The sequence below is a fragment of the Xenopus laevis genome, chromosome 9_10S (assembly GCF_017654675.1).
Source record: "Xenopus laevis strain J_2021 chromosome 9_10S, Xenopus_laevis_v10.1, whole genome shotgun sequence".
Classification (NCBI taxonomy): domain Eukaryota; kingdom Metazoa; phylum Chordata; class Amphibia; order Anura; family Pipidae; genus Xenopus; species Xenopus laevis.
The window spans coordinates 57,514,726-57,533,401 of NC_054388.1; the positions used below are offsets into that span (position 1 = coordinate 57,514,726).

The 18,676-nt window shown below is 39.1% G+C and overlaps 1 protein-coding gene across 1 annotated transcript in view; it reads left to right on the top strand.

Annotated features, from left to right (window-relative positions):
- Nucleotides 1–18,676, top strand: part of LOC108702260 (rho GTPase-activating protein 15-like) — a 297,375-nt gene that overhangs the window by 196,117 nt on the left and 82,582 nt on the right. The gene's annotated exons all lie outside the window — the stretch shown is intronic.

Sequence of the window (18,676 nt, forward strand, 5' to 3'; positions counted from 1 at the left end):
TGGAATAAATGTTGCATGTAAACAAGAAGTAAAAAGTAAGTAATACATTTTTTAGTTGAAATCAAAAAGGTCTGGGAACAATATTATCATTGTTTAGTTAACTAATTGCACACTAAACCCAGCCACAAGGGTGTGACAAAAATGTTCAGTGAAAATTCACGTAACGCATTGAAGTCAATGGGCGTCAAACTAATTTTGAGGCGATCGACTATTTCGTCCAAATGCAACAGAGTCAATGGGCAGCCAAATAAATTAGACAAGTGTCAATTTTTATGCGTGTGCCAATTTTGGACAGCGTCAAATTAATTTTTTTGTCCCTGAAGATTTTTTCACTCAGTTTTGCTAAAAAATTTGCTGATTGGGAAACGCAGAAATGCGCCATGAAGCCATGCCTGATGAATTTATTCGCCCATCACTAGTAGGTTTATTTAATAACACAAGGAATGGTGTCATCACCCCCCCCCCCCCCCGTGCACCTAAACTTCACAAATCATAAGAAAGGAATGGTATGCAAAGGGAATTCCAGGTCACGCCCATGTACTGCCCCTTCTGTATTCTTTGTTGGCCAACAAACAAAAGGATGAACTCTTTGCATGACATTTCTGCAGAGGACACAATTCCCAGGGTTCAGTCTGCTTCGACTGACTATTGTGAACATAATGCTTTGTGGTCAAATGTTGGAACAAATCACAATTTTTTTTAACCCACAGCATTTTTACCCAGAATTACAATATTATAGTGAGCAACCACAAAATGCCCAGGAACTTGCACACAATCTTCCATGTTCCATCTTCCAATGTGGGGGCAAATTAGATGCCACTTTAGTAATTCCTGTATATTTTGTAGTGCTAAATTTCTTGAAGCCATTTTGTGCATGAATAGCATCGCTATCATTAGCAGATTTGCAATTTGCTTCACAAGGACAAAACAGTTGTATGTGTAAATTCACTCATAGGGGCAAATTTACTTATGGTCGAATATCGAGGGTTAATTAACCCTTGATATTCGACTGTTGAAGTTAAATCCTTCGACTTCGAATATTGAAGTCGAAGGATTTACCGCAATTCATTCGATTAGAAGGATTTTAATCCATCGATCTAATGATTTTTCTTCGACCCAAAAAAGATTGGGGGGGACCTTCCCCATAGGCTAACATTGAGTTCCGTAGGTTTTAGGTGGTGAACTAGGGGGTCAAAGTTTTTTTTTAAAGAGTGTAAGGAGTTCTTACCTGGCGTCCGAAGATAACGGAGTCCAACATGGCGGCGTTCCCCATGTGCTTCCTTCTGGTTGCAGTTCTGTGACATCATGCCAGCGTCAGAAGATTCGCCGGCGTCGAATTGGTCGCACGCACCGAAATGGCAGCGTCAGAATGGACACCAGTGTCAAAACGCCTGCGTAAGGAAGCCAGCGTCATGATGCCACTGCGTCCATTTTGGCGCCAAAGGAGGCCTATAAAAGATGCTGAAGCACTGCAGACTGTGCCCTACTATAGGTTCTTCCTCGTGAGTTCCTGGGTGCGCTTCCTGTGTTTATCATTCTTGATCCTGTGTATTGACCCTTGCCTGACTTTGTATTCTGAACCTTTGCTGCCTGAACCGACCATATTGCCTGGACTTTGACCACTCTTATTCTAAACCCTTGCTTGTACTTCGTACTATTGGACTGGTGCTTCCTCCTAGGTCCGTTACGCCTGGCTGAGCCTTCGGGCCCCTTACAAAGAGACAGTACTTGTCAAATGATTTTTAGTTTGAATCGCTCGATTCAAAGTCGTAGTCGAAGTAGCCCATTCGATGGTCGAAGTAGCCAAAAAAAACATTAGAAATTCTAAGTTTTTTTTTATTCTATTCCTTCACTCAAGCTAAGTAAATGGGTCCCTAAGAGAACACTGGAAGTAACACCATCTTAAATTTGCACCTCAAAAATATCTGCACTGGTGCTAAAAACAAGTTGCAAGAGTGTGTATAAGTGCATGAATCTTTGTGAAAGACATTTAAGTGTGTGCATAATAGTGTGCAATGTGCTGTAACACTTGTGTTGCATTTGTAAATGGTCCTTACTATGCGTGCTTTGGCATAAACTGGTGCCAGTGGGGTTTTGTATAATTTTGACATCAGCATAATGAAGTAACTTTAATACCACAAGCCAACTACAGTATATGTGTAAACTGCAAAAATAGCACTGTGAAAGAAGTACATATTACACAATCATACAGACATACTACTTTTTTTATTTTAGAAGCCTTTTGAACATGCTAGCTGTGATATCTGTAGAGAATTCTGTAGAGAATTAATAATATCACTGTAATGGGCAGTGTGTTCATTTTACAATGTTGTTTTTAAATGTATTCATTCCTGCTTGTCACATTTATTATCTTATATAATATATAAGGGTGAACAACTAAAGCTGAATACTGAGTAGGGGTGAAACTGCCAAACCCTGTTTATTTATACACTTTGGTTTTCTTTTTGGAGCAAATTCTCAGCACAAAGATCAAACACAATATGATGCTTTTATTTAATGCCCCCATAGTATTTTATAAATATTATACTTACTAACATCTGAAACAGAGAAATGATATAGAACAATCCTTTTCAAGTTGAAATGGCACTGTTCCAAGTATCTTTAGCATGGCAGTTGAGAAGAGCAGTTAAGAAACAGCTGGAGGTCCCTAAGTTAGCTGTCTTTAGTGGAAGCAAATCACAAATTCATACCTGGGAGAAGGAAAAGATAGTCTAATTGAGAAAGCAGATGATTCCAGAGAATGGGTAAAGCTCAAGAGAAATCTTGTAAACATGTTTTGAGAGATGGAGACAGTTGGAGACCATTAATTGAGCACATGGAGCCAATTCTGTTTTGACATTGAGAGAAATGGGAAGACAAAGTTGTACTGGTCAAGGTGGGAAATGATGGCATTTGGTAACAGAATAATTAAAACCTACTGAGTAAGAGTTGTATAAGTTATTTAGAACTGATATAGATAAAAAAGACAATAGCAGGAGTTAAAACATATGGCTGAAGATTCCAAATGTAGTAGTACCAAAGCATAATTTATGATTGCTCTAGTCTTTTGACTTGAGCAATCATGAAAGAAACTCCATGGGGCTTATTTCTCAATACTTTCTTTAGTGGTTTTAGAGTAAAATTTGTGTATGATATAAAGAGTGATATTCTGAGAAAAATTGCAATTGGTTTTAATGTTTTATTACTTGTGGTTTTTTGTGGTTATTTAGCTTTATGCAGCAGGTCTCCAGCAATTTTAGCATTCTAGCAATTGTGTTTCTAGGGTCCACGTTACCCTAGCAACCATGAATTGATTTGAATAAGAGACTGGAATATGAATAAGAGAGAACCTGTACAGAAAGGAGAGTAATAAAAAGTAGCAATAATAATACATTTGTAGCCTTTCAGATCATTTGTTTCTAAATGGGGTCAGTGATCCACATTTGAAAGCTGGAAATAGCCAGACGCAGAAGGCAATTTATTCAAATTATTCAAAAACTATAAGGATTGAAGACCAAACCAAAAGTTTCTTATAATGGCCATTCTATAACATACTAAAAGTCAATATAAAAGTGAAACCCCCCTTTAATAATCAGGCCCTCCTGTGAGCAGTCGTAAATTGCCCCCTAATTATATTAGGGTAGTTTGCTATTATTGTTTACCAAAATCAAGTCCACCAGGATTATAAGGACTTCTTAGGTTTCTCTGTGTGTAGCTTAGGTAATGATATGTATGGCATTTTACTTTAATAAACACTTACTGCGAATTGTTTTTCTCTTTGCGACTTTAATTACATTCCCCTATTAATTTCTAACTCAGAAACAAGAATCTATTATGGTTGTTGCTATGCTGAAGGTTCCTTAAAAGTGCTTTGTACCTACAGAGAAAAATGCAAAAGAAATAGTCTTATGTGAACACTTAACAAAAACATATCTCCTTGGCCTTTGCTTTCTTGTAAGTCAACAGTATCGGTTTTCGAGGCATACTTATCCTGATGATTACATTTTCCAATCCTGAACCATCAAATATAGATGATCTGACTGCATTTAGGTCAATGTGCACATGTTGCTGTTTATTAGAGTTATTTGTAATATGTAAGTTAGAAAACATATTTCCATGATATTTGTTCCTAAAATGTCTGAGTGTGCCAACGGTGGAGTGCCTATGTAACATACACCTGAATATAACACGGCCAAAAAACTTGGGGTTTGGCTACAGGAACTAGGAACTGAAAAGTGGTTGCTAGCTTTCATGAAGGTATAAATTAAATTATTTACAACATTCAGTAGTATATGTAACAGCATTCTTTGGTTTGAGGTAAAATAATCATATGCTGTATATAAATGTGATAGGTAAAGAATCTTTGTGTTACAGGCTTGTGGAATCCAGTTTAAAAATTCCCCAAAGATTGTGAGAAAAGGTTTTTATAATAGAACAACAGGACCCTATTAACTATAGATACTGGAGAATGATATTGAATACGTCACTTGTATATATTCTTGACATTTATAGGGCCCTACATTGGTATTTTCTAGATTCATGATTTATATGTCATTTTGATTACTACCGGGAGCAGTGTAGTAATCAAGACACCAAGCAGTCACTTCCCAGGGAAACATTTCCTAGAACTTATCCTGTTTTTTTTCTATGATTGTTAAAAATTGCCTTAAAGCTCACATTTGGTCACATAAACCTATACATATTATTACGGTTATGGAATATATTTGGGACCTGGGGGTTTCCATATAAGAAATATTTCTATAATGCAGAACACCTTGCCTTTAAGTTACTAAAACATTTCACAGTTAAAAACACAATAGCATTGTTACCTTCAAGTACTGACTTATTATTATAGAGAAAAAAATAAGTGAACAATTAAAGGAATTGTTCAGTGTAAAAATAAAAACTGGGTAAATAGATAGGTTGTGCAAAATAAAAAAATGTTTCTACTATAGTTAGTTATCCAAAAATATAATGTATAAAGGCCGGAGTGACTGGATGTCTAACATAATAGCCAGAACACTACTTCCTGCTTTGCAGCTCTCTTGGCTTTCACTGATTGGTTACCAGGCAGTAACCAATCAGTCACTTGAGGGAGGATCACATGGTTCATAATTGTTGCTTTTGAATCTGACTTGCATAATAGGTATCAATTGCGAACTCATTGAACAGTTATTTCCCACGTGGCCCCCTTTAAAGTTGCTGACTAACTCAGAGTTAGAGAGCTGAACTGGCTATTATGTTAGACATCCAGTCGCTCCAGCCTTTATAGATGACATTTTTGGCTAACTAACTATATTAGAAACATTTCTTATTTTACCCAGTTTTTATTTTTAACACTGAACTGTTCCTTTAAGATTTTGCATTTGTTTGTTTATGTAGGACTTTATGTAAAATGAAATTGCCATAGTTCAGACCATTCTGGATAATGAGTTTCAAGATAATACAGTATATCCCATTCCTTTATTATTATTAGTAGTAGTAGTAGTTGTTGTAGTAGTTGTAGATGTAGTAGTAGTAGTAGTCATGGTTGTAGTAATATTTAAGCTTTTAATTAATACAAAGATCTGTTAAAGGGGTGGCTCAACTTTGAGTTAACTTTTAGTATGATGTAGAGAGTTAAATTCTGAGACAATTTGCAATTGGTTTCCATTTTTTTATGTGTAGTTTTTGAGTTATTTAGCTTTTTATTCAGCAGCTCTCCAGTTTGCAATTTCAGCAATCTGGTCACTAGGGTCCAAATTACCCTAGCAGCCATGGATTGATTTGAATGAGAATATGGAATATGAATAAGGGAGGATCTGAATAGTATGATGAGTAATAAAAAGTAGCAATAACAATACATTTGTAGTCTTACAGACCATTTGTTTTTAGGCGGGTCAGTGACCCCCTTTTGAAAGCTGGAAAGAGTTAGAAGAAGGCAAATAATTAAAAAACTCTAAGAAATAAATAATGGAGACTAATTAAAAAGTTGCTTAGAATTGGCCATTCTATAATATACTAAAAGTTAACTTAAAGGCGAACCACCCCTGAATTCTATCATTTTAGTTTTTCTAATATAGATATTTTGTATAATGGAAAATTGTCATATTTCCTCATGCATGCACCAATTGAATGTTTGATATAATTGTATATATTCATATTTTCTATTATTAAAATAATCTACTAAAAAAGGCAAAGTGTAAATATTATTCACAAATGACCTGAGATGAGAAGAGAGATTGTGATTTGTTCACCACAGAAATCATTAAACTTATTCTGAAGTATTGTAACATTCCACAAAGAGTCCATGGGCAGTGGTGTCATGAATAGCTCTATTATGCCTGCAATTCTCCGCAAATATTCAACTGTGTCACAATTCCAGGTGCAAAATGTGCCCTGTGGCCTTTTTGCCATTCATTAATACAAAATGATGTCTACAGGACCAACAGGCAAGAATGACCATGACTATGTACCCTTTGTTATTTGAATTATTTGGATTGTTCCAGTCCATTGTATACACAGAACATCGGTGTAGGATAGCATTAAAAACAGTCCATTTCCATTTAAAATGTTTGTTGGATAATGTCAATTATATTGAATATTGTACTTATATAACAATTTTGAAAAACTAAAAGTTCATTTCACCAACTATACAGCAAAAAAAGCTTACAGCATAGCAAAACACTTAATATGCAATTTCTCGTGAATGTTTTGATATCCTAAATTTTCTTGCAGATGCTTGGCCCGTCTCCTAACTCATGCTAATTATATTCATAATTAAATGTTAAACAAGATTTGACTGAAGCCAACTGGCTTGCACAGGTGTCTCTGTTTATGAATGGCTTACCGCATATACAATAAATCTTTGGACCCCCAATGGGCCTCTTCGAATGAGCCAATCAAGGTGAAAAACCCAGTGTTGAGAAAAATTTGTAAATGAATTGCACAACTTGAAGTGAACTAGAGGACATGGGGAAAAGGCAGACCTAGAAAAAAAAAACCACAGCATGTAACACATAGGCATCTGATATCTAAACACAATGACCAAAATCTGTGATGACAAAAAAAGTACATTCTCCAATGTAGATACATTGTCCGCTGTTCCTATTTACGTCTGTAGAGGTGGTTATTAAAAATTCAAAACAGTTTAGCAAACAATTTTTTTACTTGTGATGTAACATTCCTCCCCTAGAACTGTGCACAAATGGGCATGGCCTCAATTTTTACTTCAATTAAGTACAATCTCAGTTGCACAATATGCAAAGAGTGAAATGTAATTACAAACTAGTAAAGACAGGTGAAAAGTACAGTCCTCCCTTGCACCCTATGTACCAAAGAAGGCACAATCAGCAAAGGTGCACATTGCTGGAAAAGATTAACACAAATGTATCTGGCCAATTGTACCATAGGTTTAAAAAGATGGAGAGCCAAGTAATCTCACACAGTATGTTCCAAAAGATCTGAATAGCAGGGAGTGAGCAGAAGTTTCTTTTCACTTCATCTGCCTCATCTGCTAATGCACCATGAACTGGCCAACATGGTGTATTAGCAAATATATGGATAATGTTCAGGCTCAGCAGGGCACCAAATGCACACTTTTGTTTCATACAATATTAGTGTTATTTCTATAGCTGGCTTTAAGCTGAAAAGTATGTGTGTGTGTAGCATATTACTGGGAGCAATACTATACCTATTTTAGCTCCTAGCAATTAGTGAGCCTTAGACTATTTTTTTGAAATTACTTACTTTACTTTCCCATACAACAACAACAACAAAATAATGTTTTCACATTTACTGGTATTCATTTAGAGGCAGATAAAAGGCTTGCTGCCTATTAAAAGTTTTCTACTTGTCATTCTGTGTGTGAAGTTAAGGGGCTAGTCATCAAGAAAATGTCATCCAAACGGCATAATTAAAGTTGATGCAACTTTTTATTTATAATAGAAACCCTGCTTTTCATTTATTAAGCTCAGCTACCAAAATCTGGGATTTTAACACATTTTATTACAATCTTGATTGTTCTATCAAGGTCACCTTACTTCTACACCTCTAATGAAACTGTGACCTCTATTGGACAAAGTCATAAAAAGGAATGTTTTTAGTTTATGAAGAAATAACTTTTGAACAAAACATGTGAATTTTTACTTTACCGTGCAGAAAAAGCCTTGAGCCCTAAACCCACAATTAGCCCTTAAAATGTACCTTTCACCCTTCTAAGCAATAAAATAATACACTGTAAAAGTATAATAATAATAAAAGAATAATAATAAAAATTATAAAAGTATAATAAAATAATAAAAGCATAAGGATGGCAGGGGAAGGGGAATATATATGTATATATATATATATATATATATATATATATATATATATATATATATATATATATATATATATATATATATATACTGTATTTAGCGCTTTTCTCCAATGCATCATCATTGGTGCACTAATTCTGGCACACCAGGGGCTTAACAAACAATTATAGTGTGACATAGTTAGTTACATAGTTGGGTTGAAAAATACAGTATATGCACATACTTATATAGACTTATACACTCAGATATATATATATTTATCTTGATAAAGGCTCCACTCGAGAGCCGAAACGTTGATGGAATAAACAGTTTTACATTTCTTGAAGAAAATCCTGGTGTGCTTCAGCTTTTTTGTCGTGGATATTTTACTTCTGGATTGCACCCAGGTCCCTAACTCCTGAAGTGTGTGCTAAAGCCTTCTACACTGTATATATATATATATATATATATATCTATATATATATATATATATATATATATATATATATATATATATATATATATATATATATATATATATATATATAGATATATATATATATATATATATATATATATATATATATATACACAAGTATCTATATTAACTAACTGTAGGCCATAATAGTGTTGGCTATTTTGCTTTTTCAAGAAATCATCCAAGCAATTCATGGAGGCTTATTTATTAGAGATGTCGCGAACTGTTCGCCGGCGAACTTGTTCGCGCGAACATCGGGTGTTCGCGCTCGCCGGAAGTTCGCGAACGTTGCGCGACGTTCGCCATTTTGGGTTCGCCATTGTTGGCGCTTTTTTTTGCCCTCTCAACCCAGACCAGCAGGTACATGGCAGCCAATCAGGAAGCTCTCCCCTGGACCACTCCCCTTCCCTATAAAAACCGAAGCCCTGCAGCGTTTTTTCACTCTGCCTGTGTGTGCTGAAGAGATAGTGTAGGGAGAGAGCTGCTGCCTGTTAGTGATTTCAGGGACAGTTGAAAGTTTGCTGGCTAGTAATCGTTTTGATACTGCTCTGTTATTGGAGGGACAGAAGTCTGCAGGGGTTTGAGGGACATTTAAGCTTAGGTAGCTTTGCTGGCTAGTAATCTACCTTCTACTGCAGTGCTCTGTATGTAGCTGCAGTGGGCAGCTGTCCTGCTTCTGATCTCATCTGCTGACTGCTGCAATAACAGTAGTCCTTGTAAGGACTGCTTTTATTTATTTTTTTGTTGTTTTACTACTACTACTACTACTACTACTATAAGAGCCCAGTGCTATTAGTCTAGCAGTGTTGGGGAGTGGGACTGGTGTGCTAATCTGCTGCTCCTAGTAGTTCAGCAGCACCAACTTTAATTTTTTTTTTTAATATTCATTTTTTTTTTATTTTACTTTTTTTTATTTTACTACCGCTGTAGTAGTGTATAAGTTGACCTTTTAGGCATTATTTGCCCTGTAGGCATTATTTGCACACTGTTTTCTTCAACCCGCCATCGAGCTGTGTGACCTTGTTCCCATTCTGTCTAAATATCCATAATATTACCGTCTCCAGAAAAAACACCGGAGTCACTTTTTTCAAGCAGCCATAATATATTTTACGTAATCCGTATCCACCGCTGTAGTAGTGTATACGTTGGCCTTGTAGGCATTATTTGCACACTGTTTTCTTCAACCCGCCATCGAGCTGTGTGACCTTGTTCCCATTCTGTCTAAATATCCATAATATTACCGTCTCCAGAAAAAACACCGGAGTCACTTTTTTCAAGCAGCATTCATATATTTTACGTAATCCGTATCCACCGCTGTAGTAGTGTATACGTTGGCCTTGTAGGCATTATTTGCACACTGTTTTCTTCAACCCGCCATCGAGCTGTGTGACCTTGTTCCCATTCTGTCTAAATATCCATAATATTACCGTCTCCAGAAAAAACACCGGAGTCACTTTTTTCAAGCAGCATTCATATATTTTACGTAATCCGTATCCACCGCTGTAGTAGTGTATACGTTGGCCTTGTAGGCATTATTTGCACAGTGTTTTCTTCAACCCGCCATCGAGCTGTGTGAGCTTGTTCACATTTTGTCTAAATATTGATAATATTATCGTCTCTAGAAAAACCACTTGAGTTACTTTTTTTCAAGCAGCATTCATATATTTTACGTAATCCGTATCCACCGCTGTAGTAGTGTATACGTTGACCTTGTAGGCATTATTTGCACACTGTTTTCTTCAACCCGCCATCGAGCTGTGTGACCTTGTTCCCATTCTGTCTAAATATCCATAATATTACCGTCTCCAGAAAAAACACCGGAGTCACTTTTTTCAAGCAGCATTCATATATTTTACGTAATCCGTATCCACCGCTGTAGTAGTGTATACGTTGGCCTTGTAGGCATTATTTGCACACTGTTTTCTTCAACCCGCCATCGAGCTGTGTGAGCTTGTTCACATTTTGTCTAAATATTGATAATATTATCGTCTCTAGAAAAACCACTTGAGTTACTTTTTTTCAAGCAGCATTCATATATTTTACGTAATCCGTATCCACCGCTGTAGTAGTGTATACGTTGACCTTGTAGGCATTATTTGCACACTGTTTTCTTCAACCCGCCATCGAGCTGTGTGACCTTGTTCCCATTCTGTCTAAATATCCATAATATTACCGTCTCCAGAAAAAACACCGGAGTCACTTTTTTCAAGCAGCATTCATATATTTTACGTAATCCGTATCCACCGCTGTAGTAGTGTATACGTTGGCCTTGTAGGCATTATTTGCACAGTGTTTTCTTCAACCCGCCATCGAGCTGTGTGACCTTGTTCCCATTCTGTCTAAATATCCATAATATTACCGTCTCCAGAAAAAACACCGGAGTCACTTTTTTCAAGCAGCATTCATATATTTTACGTAATCCGTATCCACCGCTGTAGTAGTGTATACGTTGACTTTGTAGGCATTATTTGCACAGTGTTTTCTTCAACCCGCCATCTAGCTGTGTGTATTATCGTTTCCAGAAAAACCAACTGAGTTTTTGTTGTTGTTGTTGTTTTTTTAAAAATAATGCCAGGCAAAGGCAGGCCGCCACGCAGAGGCCGTGCTAGGGGCCGTGCTGCTATGCAATCCTGTGGCCCTAGCAAATTGCCCAGTTTTAAAAAGCCAATGACCCTGAACTCCCAAAATGCTGAAGAGGTAGTTGACTGGCTTACACAGCACACCCCATCCTCTACCGTTTCTAACTTTACCACAACATCCTCCTCATCCTCCACTGCTATGGCCACCCCACGTAACACTTCCTCCACCACCGGTGCCCCTTCTTCACTGGGGTCAGAGGAGTTATTTTCCAATGAGTTTCTTGAACTGAGTAATGCGCAACCATTATTGCCAGAAGAAGATGAAGGAGATGAGGACCTTACACCAGATTTAATTCTGGCAGAGAACACGATAGAGATGGACATAATGAGTGATGAGGAGGAGGTCCCCGCTGCTGCTTCCTTCTGTGATGTGTCAGAAGAAATTGATGCATCTGAGGAGAATGATGATGAGGAGATTGATGTTTTGTGGGTGCCTAGTAGAAGAGAGCAAGAGGAGGGTAGTTCAGATGGAGAGACGGAGAGTCAGAGAGGCAGTAGGAGAATAAGACTTAGAAGAAGCAGGGAGGACAGCCCGCAGGGATCAGCAGGGCAACAACATGTATCGGCACCTGTGTTCAGCCGGCCAACGCACCCGCCATTGCCGCCAATACCGCCAACTCCGCCAACTTCTACTGTTACCGCCAGATCGCACACTTCCAAAAAGTCAGCAGTGTGGGATTTTTTTAATGTGTGTGCCTCTGACAAAAGCATTGTAATTTGCAATGAGTGCAGTCAGAAACTGAGCCTTGGTAAGCCCAACAGCCACATAGGTACAACTTCTATGCGAAGGCACATGAGCGGCAAGCACAAAGCACTTTGGGAGCAACACCTCAAAGGCAACAGGCAAACTAAAAGCCACACTCCTTCTGGTCCAGCATCTTACTGCTCTACCTCTGCTCTCCTTGACCCGTCTGAACCACCCTCCACTCCGCCTTCCACCTTGACCACCTGTTCCCATTCCCAGTCATCTGCCACCAGCCAAGTTTCTGTGAAGGCCATGTTTGAGCGTAAGAAGCCAATGTCTGACTGTCACCCCCTTGCCCGGCGTCTGACAGCTGGCTTGTCTGCACTCTTAGCCCGCCAGCTTTTACCATACCAGCTGGTGGACTCTGAGGCCTTCCGCAAATTTGTAGCAATTGGGACACCGCAGTGGAAGGTACCCAGCCGCAATTTTTTTTCTAAAAAGGGAATACCACACCTGTACCAACATGTGCAGAGCCAAGTTACCGCATCTCTGTCACTTAGTGTTGGGCCAAAGGTCCATATGACTACTGACGCATGGTCCTCCAAGCATGGTCAGGGCAGGTATGTCACCTACACTGCCCACTGGGTGAACTTGGTAATGGCTGGGAAGCAGGGAATGGGTAGCTCAACAACAACAGTGGAGTTGGTGTCACCGCCACGGATTGCACGCGGTTCTGCCACCACCTCTACTCCTCCATCGCTCTCTACCTCGTCTTCTTCTTCTTCTTACTCTGCTGCTGGGTCCTCCTTCTCCTCCTCCACACCTGTGCACCCCCAGCTCCCCCTAGGCTATTCGACGTGCCAGGTACGCCGTTGTCACGCTGTCTTGGGGATGACGTGCCTGGAAAGCAAAAACCATACCGGATCTGTACTCCTGTCATCTCTGCAGTCACAGGCCGATCGGTGGCTGACCCCACACCAACTGCAGATCGGAAAAGTGGTGTGTGACAATGGAAGCAATCTGTTGGCAGCGTTGAGACTAGGCAATTTAACACATGTGCCCTGCATGGCACATGTGTTAAATTTAATAGTCCAACGTTTTGTCTCCAAGTACCCAGGATTCCAGGACGTTCTCACCCAGTCCAGAAAGGTGTCGGCCCATTTCAGACGTTCCTACACAGCCATGGCACGCCTTGCTGACATTCAGCAGCGCTACAACATGCCAGTCAGGCGTTTGATTTCTGACAGCCAGACTCGCTGGAATTCAACGCTCCTTATGTTGGAACGTCTGCTGCAACAACAAAGGGCCGTCAACGAGTACCTTTTTGAACTGGGTGGTAGGACTGGATCTGCACAGCTGGGGATTTTTTTCCCCCGTTACTGGGTGCTTATGCGCGATGCCTGCAGGCTCATGCGACCTTTTGAAGAGGTGACAAATATGGTCAGTCGCACCGAAGGCACCATCAGCGACCTAATACCCTTCGCTTTCTTCCTGGAGCGTGCCGTGCGACGAGTGACAGATGAGGCTGTAGACCAGCGTGACGAGGAGCTGGAAGCGCACGATTTCTGGTCGGAATCACCAGAACGAACCCAGGCACCTGCTGCAACGCAGGGAGAGGTGCCAGAAGTGGAGTCAGAGGAGGAAGGTGGCTTTGTGGAGGAGGAGGAGGAGGACCAACAGGAGCAGGCTTCCCAGGGGGCTAGTGGTGACCTTTTGGGGACCCCTGGTCTTGTACGTGGCTGGGGGGAGGAGACCGTGGATGATGCAGTCCTTGATAATGAGGAAGCGGAGATGGATAGCTCTGCATCCAACCTTGTGAGAATGGGGTCTTTCATGCTGTCATGCCTGTTGAAGGACCCCCGTATCAAGAGGCTTAAGGAGAAGGACCTGTACTGGGTCGCAACGCTACTAGACCCTCGGTACAAGCATAAAGTGTCAGAAATGTTACCAACATACCACAAGTCCGAAAAGATGCGGCATTTACAAACCAGCCTGCAAAACATGTTGTACAATGCTTTTAAGGGTGATGTCACTTCAGGAACTCATCAACATTCCAGGGGCAGAGGTGCCAGTAATCCTGCCACGAGCACACCTGCAAGGACAAAGCCCTTTGGCCAGTCTGTAACGTCAGACATGCAAATGTTTTTCTGTCCAAGGCAGTGCCACAACCCTTCTGGATCCACCCTCAAAGAACGCCTCGACCGGCAGGTAGCGGACTACCTGGCATTAACTGCAGATATCGACACTCTGAGGAGCGATGAACCCCTGGACTACTGGGTGCGCAGGCTTGATCTGTGGCCAGAGCTGTCACAATTTGCCATGAACCTCTTGTCTTGCCCAGCCTCAAGTGTGCTCTCAGAAAGGACCTTCAGTGCAGCAGGAGGGATTGTAACTGAGAAGAGAACTCGCCTAGGTCACAAAAGTGTCGATTACCTGACCTTTATTAAAATGAATGAGGGGTGGATCTCGGAGGGTTACTGCACGCCGGAAGACTTGTTCTGACTTCTATGCAGCTGTCCTTCTCTTCAAGCCTCATGACTCCACACACAGCTGTCCTTTAGCGTCCTCCTCCTCCCTCCGCCACCGTTACAAACTAGGGTGCAAACCCTACTGGTTTAATTTTTTCTGGCCTCTGTGCTTCAGTGGCTGCAACCAAAAAAACTGGGCAAACAATGTCTACAAGGTCAACGTATGGCATAAAATGACTATTTTCAGCATTTATATGGCATATTTTTTCTGGCAACTGTGCTTCAGTGGCTGCATCCAAAAAAATGCATATTTTCTGCATTTATATGGCATAATTTTTCTGGCCTCTGTGCTTCAGTGGCTGCAACCAAAAAAATGCATATTTTCTGCATTTATATGGCATAATTTTTCTGGCCTCTGTGCTTCAGTGGCTGCAACCAAAAAAATTTATGTTTTCAGCATTTATATGGCATAATTTTTCTGGCAACTGTGCTTCAGTGGCTGCGACCAAAAAAATTTATATTTTCAGCATTTATATGGCATATTTTTTCTGGCCTCTGTGCTTCAGTGGCTGCGGCCAAAAAAACTGGGCAAACAATGCCTACAAGGTCAACGACGTTGACCTTGTAGGCATTGTTTGCCCAGTTTTTTTGGCCGCAGCCACTGAAGCACAGAGGCCAGAAAAAATATGCCATATAAATGCTGAAAATAGTCATTTTTTGCCATACGTTGACTCAACGTATATGGCAAAAAATGACTATTTTCAGCATTTATATGGCATATTTTTTCTGGCAACTGTGCTTCAGTGGCTGCGACCAAAAAAATGCATATTTTCTGCATTTATATGGCATAATTTTTCTGGCCTCTGTGCTTCAGTGGCTGCAACCAAAAAAATTTATATTTTCAGCATTTATATGGCATAATTTTTCTGTCAACTGTGCTTCAGTGGCTGCGACCAAAAAAATGCATGTTTTCTGCATTTATATGGCATAATTTTTCTGGCCTCTGTGCTTCAGTGGCTGCAACCAAAAAAGTTTATATTTTCAGCATTTATATGGCATAATTTTTCTGTCAACTGTGCTTCAGTGGCTGCGACCAAAAAAATGCATATTTTCTGCATTTATATGGCATAATTTTTCTGGCCTCTGTGCTTCAGTGGCTGCAACCAAAAAAATTTATATTTTCAGCATTTATATGGCATAATTTTTCTGGCAACTGTGCTTCAGTGGCTGCGTCCAAAAAAACTGGGCAAACAATGTCTACAAGGTCAACGTATGGCGAAAAATGACTATTTTCAGCATTTATATGGCATATTTTTTCTGGCAACTGTGCTTCAGTGGCTGCGTCCAAAAAAACTGGGCAAACAATGCCTACAAGGTCAACGTATGGCAGTTGTTTAAAGAGAACAGTAGATTACTAGCCAGCAAAGCTACCTAAGCTAAAATGTCCCTCAAATCCCTGCAGACTTCTGTCCCTCCAATACAGAGCAGTATCAAGCAGATTACTAGCCAGCAAACTTACTATCATCTGTCCCTGAAATCACTAACAGCTCTCCCCCTACACTATCTCTTCCAAGCACACACAGGCAGATTTTTCAGATACATTTTTGCCCTTGATCCCCCTCTGGCATGCCACTGTCCAGGTCGTTGCACCCTTTAAACAACTTTAAAATCATTTTTCTGGCCAGAAATGTCTTTTCTAGATGTTAAAGTTCGCCTTCCCATTGAAGTCTATGGGGTTCGCGAACCGTTCGCGAACCGCTCGCGTTTTTGCGCAAGTTCGCGAATATGTTCGCGAACTTTTTTTCCGACGTTCGCTACATCCCTATTATTTATCAACAGTCTAATTTTAGGGGTTTTAGAGGTTTTTGAAACCATGACAAAACTCACTTTCTCTAGAATGGCAAATTCCATGGAATTTATTAAAAGATGCAAATTTTAAAAACATGAATGAAAAAAAGAGCTGAATGATCCAAAAAAAAATTACAAATCTCTAAAAATTCAATAAAAATATGCCCTGCTATCGGTGTATGTCCTCTGCTATACTGATGTCACTTTGCAAGTGCCTTTTTTCCAAAGAACACAACCTTGACAGTGTTTATGCACTTTTTTTTTTACTTAAGTCCAACTAAAAAAAGACATGATTACTTAAGCTCTAGGCTAACTCATTCCCATAGCTATCAGAGTATAACTGGGAAATACCAAAAGATATATATAGTTTCATACCTACATTAATGTAACTGCATTATGTAAAATTCTGTACTATGCCAATACTCATTTGAGTAGTACATTTACCAATGTCCAGTCATTGATAAAATGAGGTTCCGTTAATAAATCAAACATCTAAGTGGTTGCTATGAGTAAATAGATCTGGGAAAACTTTCCCCCACGTGTTTTATGTAGTGTTCTTTCTCAAATGATAGGTGAATTAAATCAAGGGATGTACCAATACAAACGCTAAACTAAATCTGGACCCTGGTTTAGATTTTAAAATCGGAGAAAAACATACTGCAATAATGTGAACAAAAATGTTCAGTTATCCAAAACTTTAAGGTCACGTGACAATCAGGGTTTGGGTTTAGTTTTGCTGGAAACAAAGGATTTGTCAGAATCAGAATCCTGAAAAATTCTGAGATTCGGACTGAAACATTAATAAAATCTAGGATTTGGTGCATCTCGACAGATCACTGGAGAATCAAATCCTCCTTAAAGTGTCAGTGTTCTCACCCACTGAGTTTATAATATAGTTTTGGTCAGATCTGACCAAAGGTCAAAGAAAATAAAGCCAGTTATCTAATAGTTGTAAAGGTCTGAACCTCCAAAACAGGATGGCTTTCAAACACAGAAAAGACAAAGCAATCCAAGAGAAAATACTGTTAAACCTCAGTACTAAATTAATATATGTGTGGTTATTATTTACCAGTGTAAACTGAGAATATATGCAATGTTAAAATGTGCTCCTTGTGATTCAGTTAATGGGACAGACATTATTTTGTCGTATTTGTCAAACTATTAATTGGTTTAGTTCACACACCAAAGTGATATATGGATCAGTGAACATGATGCATTTTATAGGCTTGTTTTTTCCAAGTCTGTGACAGTATGCCTGTGTTAGCGTTCAGTATGTGCTTGAATCCAAGCTTAGTCCTCAGGTGGATCTGTGGTTCCTGTGCATTCATTCTCAAAGCTGTTATTCTGGAAGGGAATGCAGGCAGCTGTGTTTACAGCTCAAGTCTTGGCATACATTTACCAGAATCTATTATTCATATCATTCAGTATCAGAGAGAGATCTCAGACCACCTGTCTATCTGACAAATTCACCCTTTTGTGAGCTTTCTGTTCATAGCAAATTATGTTCACATTGATGAATTGAGTTTTTATGAGCGATGCTAACTAACATTCTCACAGAAGGCCAAAGGCACTAGACTGAAAGTACTTCTGGTTTACACATAAATGTTAAAAAAGAGGAAAATGTTGATACTTTAAAATCATTTGATATAGGACAGTAGGTGTAACATTTGGCAGTATCCTTTTAATTAGAATTTTAATCTTTCAATGAATGTAAATAACCTTTTAGCAAATGCATTTCTTTAGGGGAATATCAAATATTAATATGTATACTAACAAATATTTTGTCATTTATGTGTATTTACTTGGAAATGAACAAGTAGATTAACATATCATATATGCTCTGGAAAAACATTATATTGTTAACCCTGATAGTTATTCAGTGTCTTGTTATCTCACGGAAGTGATTGTTGTGGTTCTCTCCACTTCTCAAGATGCTGGTTGGGGTTCAAAATAAACAGATAAGCACAGAAAAAAATTACATCTGTGTCTTTTTTCCTATAAGAGTGACCCAAGAACTAAAGATACTGTATGTGTGTTACGGTGCTTATAAGGAAATTATGTACAGGGATACAGGTATGGGACCTGTTATGCAGGATGCTCAGGACCTGGGATTTTATGGATAATGGATCTTAATGTAATTTGGATCTTCATATCTTAAATCTATTAGAAAATCATGTACAGTAAACAAATAGCCCCAATAAACTGGTTTTGCTTCCATTAAGGATTCATTATAACCCTGTTTGGATTACTGTAAGTACAAGGTACTTTTTTATTATTAC